At 37.6% G+C, this 11703-nt stretch overlaps 1 long non-coding RNA gene across 2 annotated transcripts; it reads left to right on the top strand.

Annotated features, from left to right (window-relative positions):
* Window positions 1–9015: 9015 nt before the first annotated feature.
* Window positions 9016–11539, top strand: LOC147392938 (uncharacterized). 2 transcript variants are annotated; one of them, XR_015182409.1, is made up of 6 exons: window positions 9016–9182; window positions 10103–10160; window positions 10297–10364; window positions 10650–10771; window positions 10866–10931; window positions 11319–11539. It is a non-coding gene; the product is annotated as an uncharacterized LOC147392938 (long non-coding RNA). The 2 variants fall into 2 exon arrangements; XR_015182408.1 differs by having other exon boundaries at window positions 10297–10367.
* The last annotated feature ends 164 nt before the right edge of the window (window positions 11540–11703 follow it).

Genomic DNA, 11703 nt, shown 5'->3' with positions numbered 1-11703 from the left:
CTTTAACAAACATTTTTTTTCCTACATGGGTTAGAAGTTTTGGAATGGGCTGATTTTTGGTGAGGATGATCTCTATGATTAGAAGATCATCCTCCCCAAAAATCAGCCCATTCCGAATGTTTAGCCCCATGTTTACACGTTGAAAAATCGTGGACCGTCCATTTTTTTAAATCATTTTTGATGGTGTTAGAAGTTTTGGAATGAGCTGATTTTTGGTGAGGATGATCTCCTCACCATAGAGATCATCCTCACCAAAAATCAGCCCATTCCAAAACTTCTAACCCATGTAAGACAAAACACGTTTGTTTAAGTGTGTGGTAAAGCTTAGGGTGCTGAACGGGACCCATATATATATATATGGGAAATGTTCAACACCCTAAGCTTTACCCTACACTTTAACACAAGTATTTTGTCCTACATGGGTTAGAAGTTTTGGAATGGGCTAATTTTTGGTAAGGATGATCTCTATGATTAGAAGATCATCCTCACCAAAAATCAGCCCATTCCGAAATTTTTAGCCCCATGTTTACAAGTTGAAAAATCGTGAACCGTCCATTTTTTGTAAACCATTTTTGATGGGATTAGAAGTTTTGAAATTAGCTGATTTTTGGTGAGATTGATCTCCTCACCATAGAGATCATGCTCACCAAAAATCAGCCCATTCCAAAACTTCTAACCCATGTAGGACAAAACACGTTTGTTAAAGTATAGGGTAAAGCTTAGGGTGGGGAACGGGACCCTATATATATGTATATGGGTAGCGTTCAATGGCAAACTTTTTGGCAAAACATTTTTCAAAACATGAGTTAGAGGTTTTGGAATGGGCTGATTTTTGGTGAGGATGATCTCCATTCCAAAACTTCTAACCCATGTGTACAAGTTGAAAAATCGTGGACCATTCATTTTTTGTAAACTGTTTTTTATGGGGTTAGAAGTTTTGGAATGAGCTGATTTTTGGTGATGATGATCTCCTCACCGTAGAGATCATCCTCACCAAAAATCAGCCCATTCCAAAACTTCTAACTCAAGTTTTGAAAAATGTTTTGCCAAAAAGTGTGCTAAAAAGTTTGCCATTGAACGTGACCCTATATATATATATGGGTCCCGTTCGCTGGCTAACGGTTTGGCAAACTTATATAGGTCGTTGGATATAACGCAATCTGACGGTTTGGATTTAAACTCAGCGAAATATACATTTATACTTATATTTGCAGCGCCGTCTCTCGAAATATAATCATTTTATTTTGAAGCCCTCTTCTCTTTAAAACTCTATGTTCTGTTCGAACAGAACTCCAAACCCTATTCTCTTCGAACTCTCTCGCTCTCTTTCTTCTCACTCGCTCTCGCTCTTGCTCTCGCTCTCACTCTCTCGCTCGCTCTCACTCTCTTGCTCGCTTTCTCTTCCACTCTCTCACTCACTCACGCAGCCTCTCTCGCTTAAATCTCTGCCCTATCATCTCCAAGATGCATCATCTGTGGTATGGGAAGCATTAAAAGATCAAATGCAATCACAGGACATGCTCCTTCATCATTTGGGTAAGATCACTCATTGTTACGGAATTGTAGAATCATTCTTGTTTAAATCAACTACCATTCAGGAATCTGGTTCCTTTCGTTGGATTGTTTGTTGAATCAAACAGCATTTTACCTCCCCAAAGCTGTTGCAACACGACCATCTCAGGTTTCTTTGAGGAGCTCAGTAGAGCTGAGGGGGTGGAGTAATCGTTGCGGAATTAGTTTGTTCATGGAGTTTTTTTTTTTGTCTGATTTATCTTCCCGCTAATATGTTTTTTCGACTTATTTTGTTGTCCCCAAGTGAACAGAGTTTTTTTTTCTCTTATTTATGAGAAACTGCAGATAGTTGTTTGTATCAATATGTAAGATTGTTAGTGACGTTTGGAATCAATTCCATGTTTGATTTATCCCGTTATGTTCTACTAGCGTAGTATCTCTCGAAACACCTTAGACACCACTTGGTTGTGTTGGGCGATTTTATATATAAAATCTTAATAAACTTTCATACGTCTCAACAAATACATAATATAATTTATATATTTTCTAACATATTATCGGATCGGGACGTGGTTGAATCAGGTCTGATCCAATAAGATATCAGATTGAAACCTTATAGGATCGGATCCTTATCGGAATCCAAAACATCAATTAAGATATGAATTTATCAAATCAGTCCGATCATTTGACAGCCCTATGTATGAAGCCCAGAGTGTGTATTATGTGAAGGATGGATCTATTTAACATAGAATCACTTCCAATTCCGAGCAGAGACATGGGAGTGTATCCATATGGCTTTGTTATGTGGGTTACCTAAAACAACAGTAAAGGAAAAGAGTGTTTCTTTGTTATTATGAAAGTAAGGAGTTCTTGGAAGAAGAATTGAAGATTCAGCAAACTTGGTAATTCCAAGAAGTGATTACTCATTTTAATTTGCCACAAATACCTTAATGACCAACATACCATTTTCTAGATGATTTTGAAGTAACAATCAATTGAGACTTTACCATCAAACAGATGGGTAAATGAAGGTAGGTAATTGGACAATAGTTCAAATTGTTGAGATGGTATAACCAGCAGAGGCCAAGGGTATGGACTGAAAATTAACCATATGTTTCAATATTTGCTACAATTACCACATAGACTACATGATAAGTCACTTTTTGGGGATGGTATGGTTTGATTTCATTGTCACCACAAAAACCAAAAAATAAGAAAATGAATCGTGGCCAGTATTGTATTTTGTTTTTTCCACGGATGGCAGGGCCACTCCACCCCAAATAGGACTCAGATGGCACAACTGCATAATCTGTGCATATGAAGTACTAACTCATTGAGCATCTAATTCAGAAATACAAATACATGCCCAGTTATGTATATGGGCATACTGATCAGATGTAGGACAATAATGTTGTGGGAGAAGTAGAAATGCATCCTAGCTATCCATACGGTTGGAAGTTTGCAAATGCGCATCTGAGATCCTACTTTCTGACAGTGAAAAGCTTACAAGGAAAGAAGAGAAATATGTTTAAGGTTACTTGTTCATCCCTCAACACATACAGTAGGTACCATGCCACCTTTCTGCACCCATAATTGTGCTAGTGACACGGATGAATACCTGAAGGGTGAACGTCGTACGTGTATATGAGTATGGTTCTTCTATCCAGTCGTATTTGTCTAATGTGGAAATACAAAATAAGTTCCACCAACCACATGATACAAGATGTGTCAATAGATATATAGACGAGGATCTTTGTAGCACCAGAGTGGCAATAGGGTTTGGATCTGCACGCTTTGTAAATTTGCGAGAGATCAGAAAAAAAGGGTCTGTAAACAAAATGTAAGTTCACGAAATTGTATGTTATGGGAATTCTATTTTAACTAATACCATAAACACTAATAGCGTGCAATTAAAGAGATTTGAACCACCAAGGGGGTGGCTGAATGGTAGTAACTTGGGGCTAAGTAATATGATCTTTCTATGATCTCAAAATCAAATCCCACTACCCATAAAAAATCTTGGTGGCCACTCACCGCTCCACGTAGTGGGGTATAGCCTGAGTGGGGGGCGTAGGGACTAGTCTGGTACGCGCAAACTGGCCCGGATACCCTTCGTTATCAAAAAAAAAAAAAAAAAAAAAATTAAAGAGATTTGGAAAAGGGTGTAAAAGCTAATAATTACTTTATGGTTTAAATTAACCCTTTTGATTAAGAAAAGTTACACCACAAGGGGGCAATTTAGGAGCAGGAGATACATTTCTTGTTTGAGACTTCTGTATGAGGATCTGTGGGCCTCTTACAAAAAAGCTGTGTGTGTCTCCCTCTGAAGCACTAGATATCATTGTGGAGCCCTCTATGGATCATTGTGGATCTAGATCTTAATATTGAGTTTTGATATATAAAAAAAACCAATCCAATAATTATCGAATCAATCTTGGATCCAATCCTTATTGGATCAGTACCAAATCAACGCCGATCCAATCAAGACCTGATCCATTGACAACCTTATTCATATATCCCTATTTTTTCATAGGAATCTTGACCTCTTCTTTAACATACTTGTACAATTCATTGACTAGTTCCGTCTGCATCATAATCACCATTTTGGAATCTGTTGTCCCGTTTTTGTATTAGATCATCAACATAATTAAGCGATTTAATTGTTGCAACTTGTTTGGTATTTGAAAATACTACTTCGCACTCCCCATCAGCAGATCACTACCCATGGCACTACACAAGGATCCCTGAGAAAAGAACGCCCATCACAACCAAGTGGTGTCTAAGGTGTTTCGAGAGATACTACGCTAGTACAACATAACAGGATAAATCAGACAGGGAATTGATTCCAAACATCACTAACAATCTTACATATTGATACAAACAACTATCTGCAGTTTCTCAGAAATAAGAGAAAAAAAAAACTCTGTTCACTTGGGGACAACAAAAATAAGTCGAAAAAACATATTAGCGGGAAGATAAATCAGACAAAAAAAAAAAACTCCATGAACAAACTAATTCCGCAACGATTACTCCACCCCCTCAGCTCTACTGAGCTCCTCAAAGAAACCTGAGATGGTCGTGTTGCAACAGCTTTGGGGAGGTAAAATGCTGTTTGATTCAACAAACAATCCAACGAGAGGAACCAGATTCCTGAATGGTAGTTGATTTAAACAAGAATGATTCTACAATTCCGTAACAATGAGTGATCTTACCCAAATGGTGAAGGAGCAGGTCCTGTGATTGCATTTGATCTTTTAATGCTTCCCATACCACAGATGATGCATCTTGGAGATGATAGGGCAGAGATTTAAGCGAGAGAGGTAGCGTGAGTGAGAGCGAATGAGAAGAAAGAGAGCGAGAGAGTTCGAAGAGAAGAGGGTTTGGAGTTCTGTTCGAACAGAACATAGAGTTTTAAAGAGAAGAGGGCTTCACAATAAAATGATTATATTTCAAGGGACGGCGCTGCAAATATATGTATAAATGTATATTTCGCTGAGATTAAATCCAAACCGTCAGATCGCGTTATATCCAATGACCTATATAAGTTTGCCAAACCGTTAGCCAGCGAACAGGACCCTATATATATATGGGAAATGTTCAGCACCCTAAGTTTTACCACACACTTTAACAACGTTTTTTTGTCCTACATGGGTTAGAAGTTTTGGAATGAGTTGATTTTTGGTGAGGATGATCTCTATGATTAGAAGATCATCCTCCCCAAAATCAGCCCATTCCGAATGTTTAGGCCCATGTTTACACGTTGAAAAATCGTGGACCGTCCATTTTTTGTAAATCAATTTTGATAGGGTAGAAGTTTTGGAATGAGCTGATTTTTGGTGAGGATGATCTCCTCACCATAGAGATCATCCTCACCAAAAATCAGCTCATCCGAAACTTCTAACCCTGTAAGACAAAACGCATTTGTTAAAGTGTGTGGTAAAACTAAGGGTGGCGAACGGGACCCTATATATATATATATAGGGTCCGTTTCAGCACCCTAAGTTTTACCACACACTTTAACAAACGCGGTTTGTCTTACATGGGCTAGAAGTTTCAGAATGAGCTGATTTTTGGTGAGGATGATCTCTATGGTGAGGAGATCATCCTCACCAAAAATCAGCTGATTCCAAAACTTCTAACCCCATCAAAATTGATTTACAAAAAATGGACGGTCCACGATTTTTCAACGTGTAAACATGGGGCTAAACATTTCGGAATGGGCTGATTTTTGGGGAGGATGATCTTCTAATCATAGAGATCATCCTCACCAAAAATCAGCTCATTCCCAAACTTATAACCCATGTAGGACAAAAAACGTTTGTTAAATTGTGTGGTAAAACTTAGGGTGCTGAACATTTCCCATATATATATGGGTAGCGATCCATGGCCAACAGTTTGGCAAAACATTTTGGCAAACACATTTTCAAAACATGGGTTAGAGGTCTTGGAATGGGCTGATTTTTGGTGAGGATGATCTCTACGGTGAGGAGATCATCCTCACCAAAAATCAGCTCATTCCAAAACTTCTAACCTCATCAAAAATGGTTTACAAAAAATGGACGGTTCACGATTTTTCAACTTGTAAAATGGGGCTAGAAGTTTTGGAATGAGCTGATTTTTGGTGAGGATGATCTCCTCACCGTAGAGATCATCCTCACCAAAAATCAGCCCATTCCAAGACCTCTAACCCATGTTTTGAAAAAGTGTTTGCCAAAATGTTTGCCAAACTGTTGGCCACGGATAGGGACCCTATATATATATAGGGTCCCTTTCAGCAACAAACATTTTGACAAACATTTTGGCAAAACATTTTTCAAAACATGGGTTAGAGGTTTTGGAATGGGCTGATTTTTGGTGAGGATGATCTCTAAGGTGAGGAGATCATCCTCACCAAAAATCAGCCCATTCCAAAACTTCTAGCCCTATGTTTACAAGTTGAAAAATCGTGGACCGTCCATTTTTTGTAAATCATTTTTGATGGGTTAGAGTTTTGGAATGGGCTTATTTTTGGTGATGATGATCTCCTCACCGTAGAGATCATCCTCACCAAAAATCAGCCCATTCCAAAACCTCTAACCCATGTTTTGAAAAATGTTTTGCCAAAATGTTTGTCAAAATGTTTGTTGCTGAACATTTCCCATATATATATATATATTATATATATATATATATATGGGAAATGTTCAGCAACAAACATTTTGACAAACATTTTGGCAAAACATTTTTCAAAACATGGGTTAGCGGTTTTGGAATGGGCTGATTTTTGGTGAGGATGATCTCTACGGTGAGGAGATCATCCTCACCAAAAATCAGCCAATTCCAAAACTTCTAGCCCTATGTTTACAAGTTGAAAAATCGTGGACCGTCCATTTTTTGTAAACCTTTTTGATGGGTTAGAAGTTTTGGAATGGGCTTATTTTTGGTGATGATGATCTCCTCACCGTAGAGATCATCCTCACCAAAATCAGCCCATTCCAAAACCTCTAACCCATGTTTTGAAAAATGTTTTGCCAAAATGTTTGTTGCTGAACATTTCCCATATATATATATATATATATATATATATGGGAAATGTTCAGCAACAAACATTTTGACAAACATTTTGGCAAAACATTTTTCAAAACATGGGTTAGAGGTTTTGGAATGGGCTGATTTTTGGTGAGGATGATCTCTAAGGTGAGGAGATCATCCTCACCAAAAATCAGCCATTCCAAAACTTCTAGCCCTTTACAAGTTGAAAAATCGTGGACCGTCCATTTTTTGTAAACCATTTTTGACGGGGTTAGAGATTTTGGAATGGGCTGATTTTTGGTGATTATGATCTCCTCACCGTAGAGATCATCCTCACCAAAAATCAGCCCATTCCAAAATCTCTAATCCATGTTTTGAAAGATGTTTTGCCAAAATGTTTGTCAAAATGTTTGTTGCTGAACATTTCCCATCTATATATATATATATATATATATATATGGGTCCCGTTCGCCACCCTAAGTTTTACCATACACTTTAACAAACGCGTTTTGTCTTACATGGGTTAGAAGTTTCGGAATGAGCTGATTTTTGGTGAGAATGATCTCTATGGTGAGGAGATCATCCTCACCAAAAATCAGCTCATTCCAAAACTTCTAACCCCATCAAAAATGGTTTAAAAAAATGGACGGTCCACAATTTTCAACGTGTATACATGGGGCTAAACATTTCGGAATGGGCTAATTTTTGGGGAGGATGATCTTCTAATCATAGAGATCATTCTCACCAAAAATCAGCCCATTCCAAAACTTCTAACCCATGTAGGACAAAAAACGTTTGTTAAAGTGTGTGGTAAAACTTAGGGTGCTGAACATTTCCCATATATATATATATATGGAAATGTTCAGCACCCTAAGTTTTACCACATACTTTAACAAACATTTTTTGTCCTACATGGGTTTTAGAAGTTTTAGAATGGGCTGATTTTTGGTGAGAATGATCTCTATGATTAGAAGATCATCCTCCCCAAAAATTAGCCCATTCCGAAATGTTTAGCCCCATGTTTACAAGTTGAAAAATCGTGGACCGTCCATTTTTTGTAAATCATTTTTGATGGGGTTAGAAGTTTTGGAGTGATCTGATTTTTGGTGAGGATGATCTCCTCACCATAGAGATCATCCTCACCAAAAATCAGCCCATTCCGAAACTTCTAACCCATGTAGGACAAAACGCGTTTGTTAAAATGTGTGGTAAAACTTAGGGTGCCGAACGGGACCCTATATATATGGGTCCCTTTCAGCAACAAACATTTTGACAAACATTTTGGCAAAACATTTTTCAAAACATGGGTTAGAGGTTTTGGAATGGGTTGATTTTTGGTGAGGATGATCTCTACGGTGAGGAGATCATCCTCACCAAAAATCAGCCCATTCCAAAACTTCTAGCCCCATGTTTACAGTTGAAAAATCGTGAACCGTCCATTTTTTGTAAGTCATTTTTGATGGGGTTAGAAGTTTTGGAATGGGCTGATTTTTGATGATGATGATCCCCTCACCGTAGAGATCATCCTCATCAAAAATCAGCCCATTCCAAAACCTTCTAACCCATATTTTGAAAAATGTTTTGCCAAAATGTTTGTCAAAATGTTTGTTGCTGAACATTTCCCATATATATATATGGGGAGCGTTCGCGGGCTAACGGAATGGCGAACTGTTTGGCAAAACATTTTCGGACCGCTAGATATAACGTGATCCAACGGACGCGATTTAATTTCACGCGTTATAATAAAAAGTTATATATTACAGCGCCATCCTTTAAGAATTGGGTATTCATGCTTTCCTCCCTCTTCTCTTTAAACCAGAGAGAACAGAACTCTCTGTTCTCTCTCTTTGTTCGAACTCTCTCTTCTCTTCGATCTCTCTCGCTCGCTTTCACCCTCTCTCTCACTCTCGCCCTCTCTCTCTCACACACTCTCTCTCTCACTCTCATCATTCTCTCTTGCTCGCTCGCCTTATTCCTCGCTGAAACCCTCGCACGAACGGCTCACTCTCGCACTGAAACCCTCGCACAAACGGCTCACTCTCTCTCTCACTCTTGCTACCTCTCTCTCTCACTCTCTCTGCCTCTCTCATTCACTCTCGTTGCAACTCCATCTCACGAACACGAACGGCTGCAAATCTCTCGCCCTATTTGACAAAATTGTAAGTTTTTTTCATTTTTTTTTTTTGGAAATTTCTCAAACACTGTATGGAATTATTTGAAATAAGCATCTCTATTGAGAAGATTGTAGTTCTAGTGTTTAAATTAAATCCTTAATTGTTATCCATGTGAAACCCCATTTTAAAATTGTCTAAATGCTTAACTTTGTGGAGAACCATTGATTTTTATTTTTTTTTTTAGTTTGTATCAGTTGTTTATTCATTTTGTAAATTTGTCTAAAATATATGTAAACAATGTGGTCAGCAAATCAATTTAAAAATGTGGTCTTTGATATTTACCACAGTTTCATTCATCTTTGATATTTACACATAGTTTGTAAAGTTTTTACAGAAAAATGTGGTCTTATTTTTGAAACTGGAGTCAGCAAATCAATTTAAAATTTCAAATAAAATAGTACTTTTCAGCTTGCTGTAGTCCTAACAAAACCAGAACATAGATATTCCAGCAAAAGAGATGCACATAGATTATTTACTAACAGCACCACAATAACATACCAGAAGGTTTTGGGGTTTGATGTCTCTATGGCACCCTCCAACACTACCATGAATGTAAGCCAACGCTTTACATATCTACCAATTATCAGCACACAATATTAGAATCACGCAATGAAATGTTTTCAGTAGAAAGATATAAATAGTCGAGAAAATTAGTGAGCTCCTAGAGCATTACATTTTGAGGAGGCTAGTAATGCAATGGCTTTGGATGGTATCATTTTTGAGGTGTGTGTAGTTCTTTTATTTCTTTAGATCTTTAGATAATTACATTATTACATTTAAACAGTTTAAATATTACCAAAACCAAGAAGCCGATATGTTAGAATCAATCAGACTTGGCTTTTTTTGTTCAAACTTGGGCTTAAACTTCTTACTTAGTTATTTATTTAAATTTTGTTGACATGTAGATGTCCTAGTTTTAGCAAATCAGGATTTGGTGCGCGCACGGTTATACTTTGTGATCAGGTATTCTTTCTTTTTTTAGTTAGCCTTTTTTTGTGGTATCTGTTCTACTCTCTTCATATAATAATCTGTGGTGCATGATATTACTGTGGTTCAAATATAGTGATAATGTATGTATGAATGTGAAATTGCTCATCAGGAACTGATTGCGAAAGATTAAATGGAAGGCGGGGAAACAGAGTTGGTGAAAGTGGGTCTTGAACCCAGGTTGTGGTATCAACTCTCTGAGACTTTATCCAACTTAGCGAGCTGGCTACTTCCAAATGATTGTCATTATATTGCATGCTTATTTGCATTATATATTGGATATAATATACGTAGATCAGATTTAATGTGCCTAAGGGGTGTATTGGTTCTACCTCGAGCAACATGCTTGACACCCTCAATAGTTGTATTAATGTTCAAATACCTACATGTATAACTATCTTTCCTTTCATTTAATGTTTTTTTTTTTGGAGCTCTTATCTAATTTGTGCATCCTATTCCTCACAGTCGAGGGTCACTCCATCTATATCCGGAATTTGCCTATGAATGTGACAGTTGAACAAGTTGAAGAGGAGTTCAAGAAATTTGGGCCTATTAAGACAAGGGGTGTTCAAGTCAGAAGTAATAAGGTTTGTTTTATGTATATTATGCAGCATTTCACACCAATTTTACATCTTTTAACATAATGTTTATGGTTTTTGTTTTATCTTCTTATTGGTGCAGCAACAAGGACACTGTTTTGGCTTTGTTGAATTTGAGTCATTGAGTTCCAAGCAAAGTGCAATTCAGGTATGGACATTGAACATAATCATCCTGTTTTTTTTTCACTAGTTAATGGAGTCGTTGGTGCCAGCCCGAGCCCTCGATCAAATGCTTCAAATGCTGATCACTAGAAGTTCCAGGTCCCTCCGTAAACTCAGCATTTCAAACCTCCCCAACGACTCCACCGTCTCCTTCATCGCTGATCAGTAAGCGGAACACACGTCTTCCTTATTGTGTCTAATTCCCAATTTTGATTCTTCTTTAGGTAGATTTAGGATTAAATCTCGGCCAAGTCACTAGGCATCCTTTATAACCAAATGTTGTTCCCATAGTGTTTGCCATCTGATTCGAAGAATTCAAATTATAACTGTTTTTGCTCACTATTTTTTTCCTCTTCCATGGGCATCTTTGCAGTGAATTGGTTACGGCCTGCTCTAATCACCTTGAGTAGAAACATGATATGATTCTAACATCGTTGTTTGAACTGAACCCTCTCCAAAAAATTATCGAATCCGAACTTTGTTACTATGAAGTATGCATGTAGTTCATTTTTTGTTACTTCTATATCAGTGTTTTTTTTTATTATATATATGAATAAATCTCCACCCCCTTATGCAAGTTTAATTTGTTTGGTAGGCAGAAGCCCTTAGATGAGTCCCTGGTGTGAAGTTTGTAGAGAGAGATTGGAAGGTGAAGAGATTGACAACACATATACCTCAATTTTTAGGCCTTCCAATGGGAGTTTGGCCAACAGGTGGTTGCTGTGAAAAAGCTGGGGAAGACATTGTGATAGGTTTTC

This window comes from Akebia trifoliata, chromosome 10, assembly GCF_017979445.1.
Source record: "Akebia trifoliata isolate Shusen 1 chromosome 10, ASM1797944v1, whole genome shotgun sequence".
NCBI lineage: Eukaryota > Viridiplantae > Streptophyta > Magnoliopsida > Ranunculales > Lardizabalaceae > Akebia > Akebia trifoliata.
The sequence above is the reverse complement of the archived record's forward strand: the minus strand, read 5'-3'. Positions and strand labels throughout refer to the sequence as shown.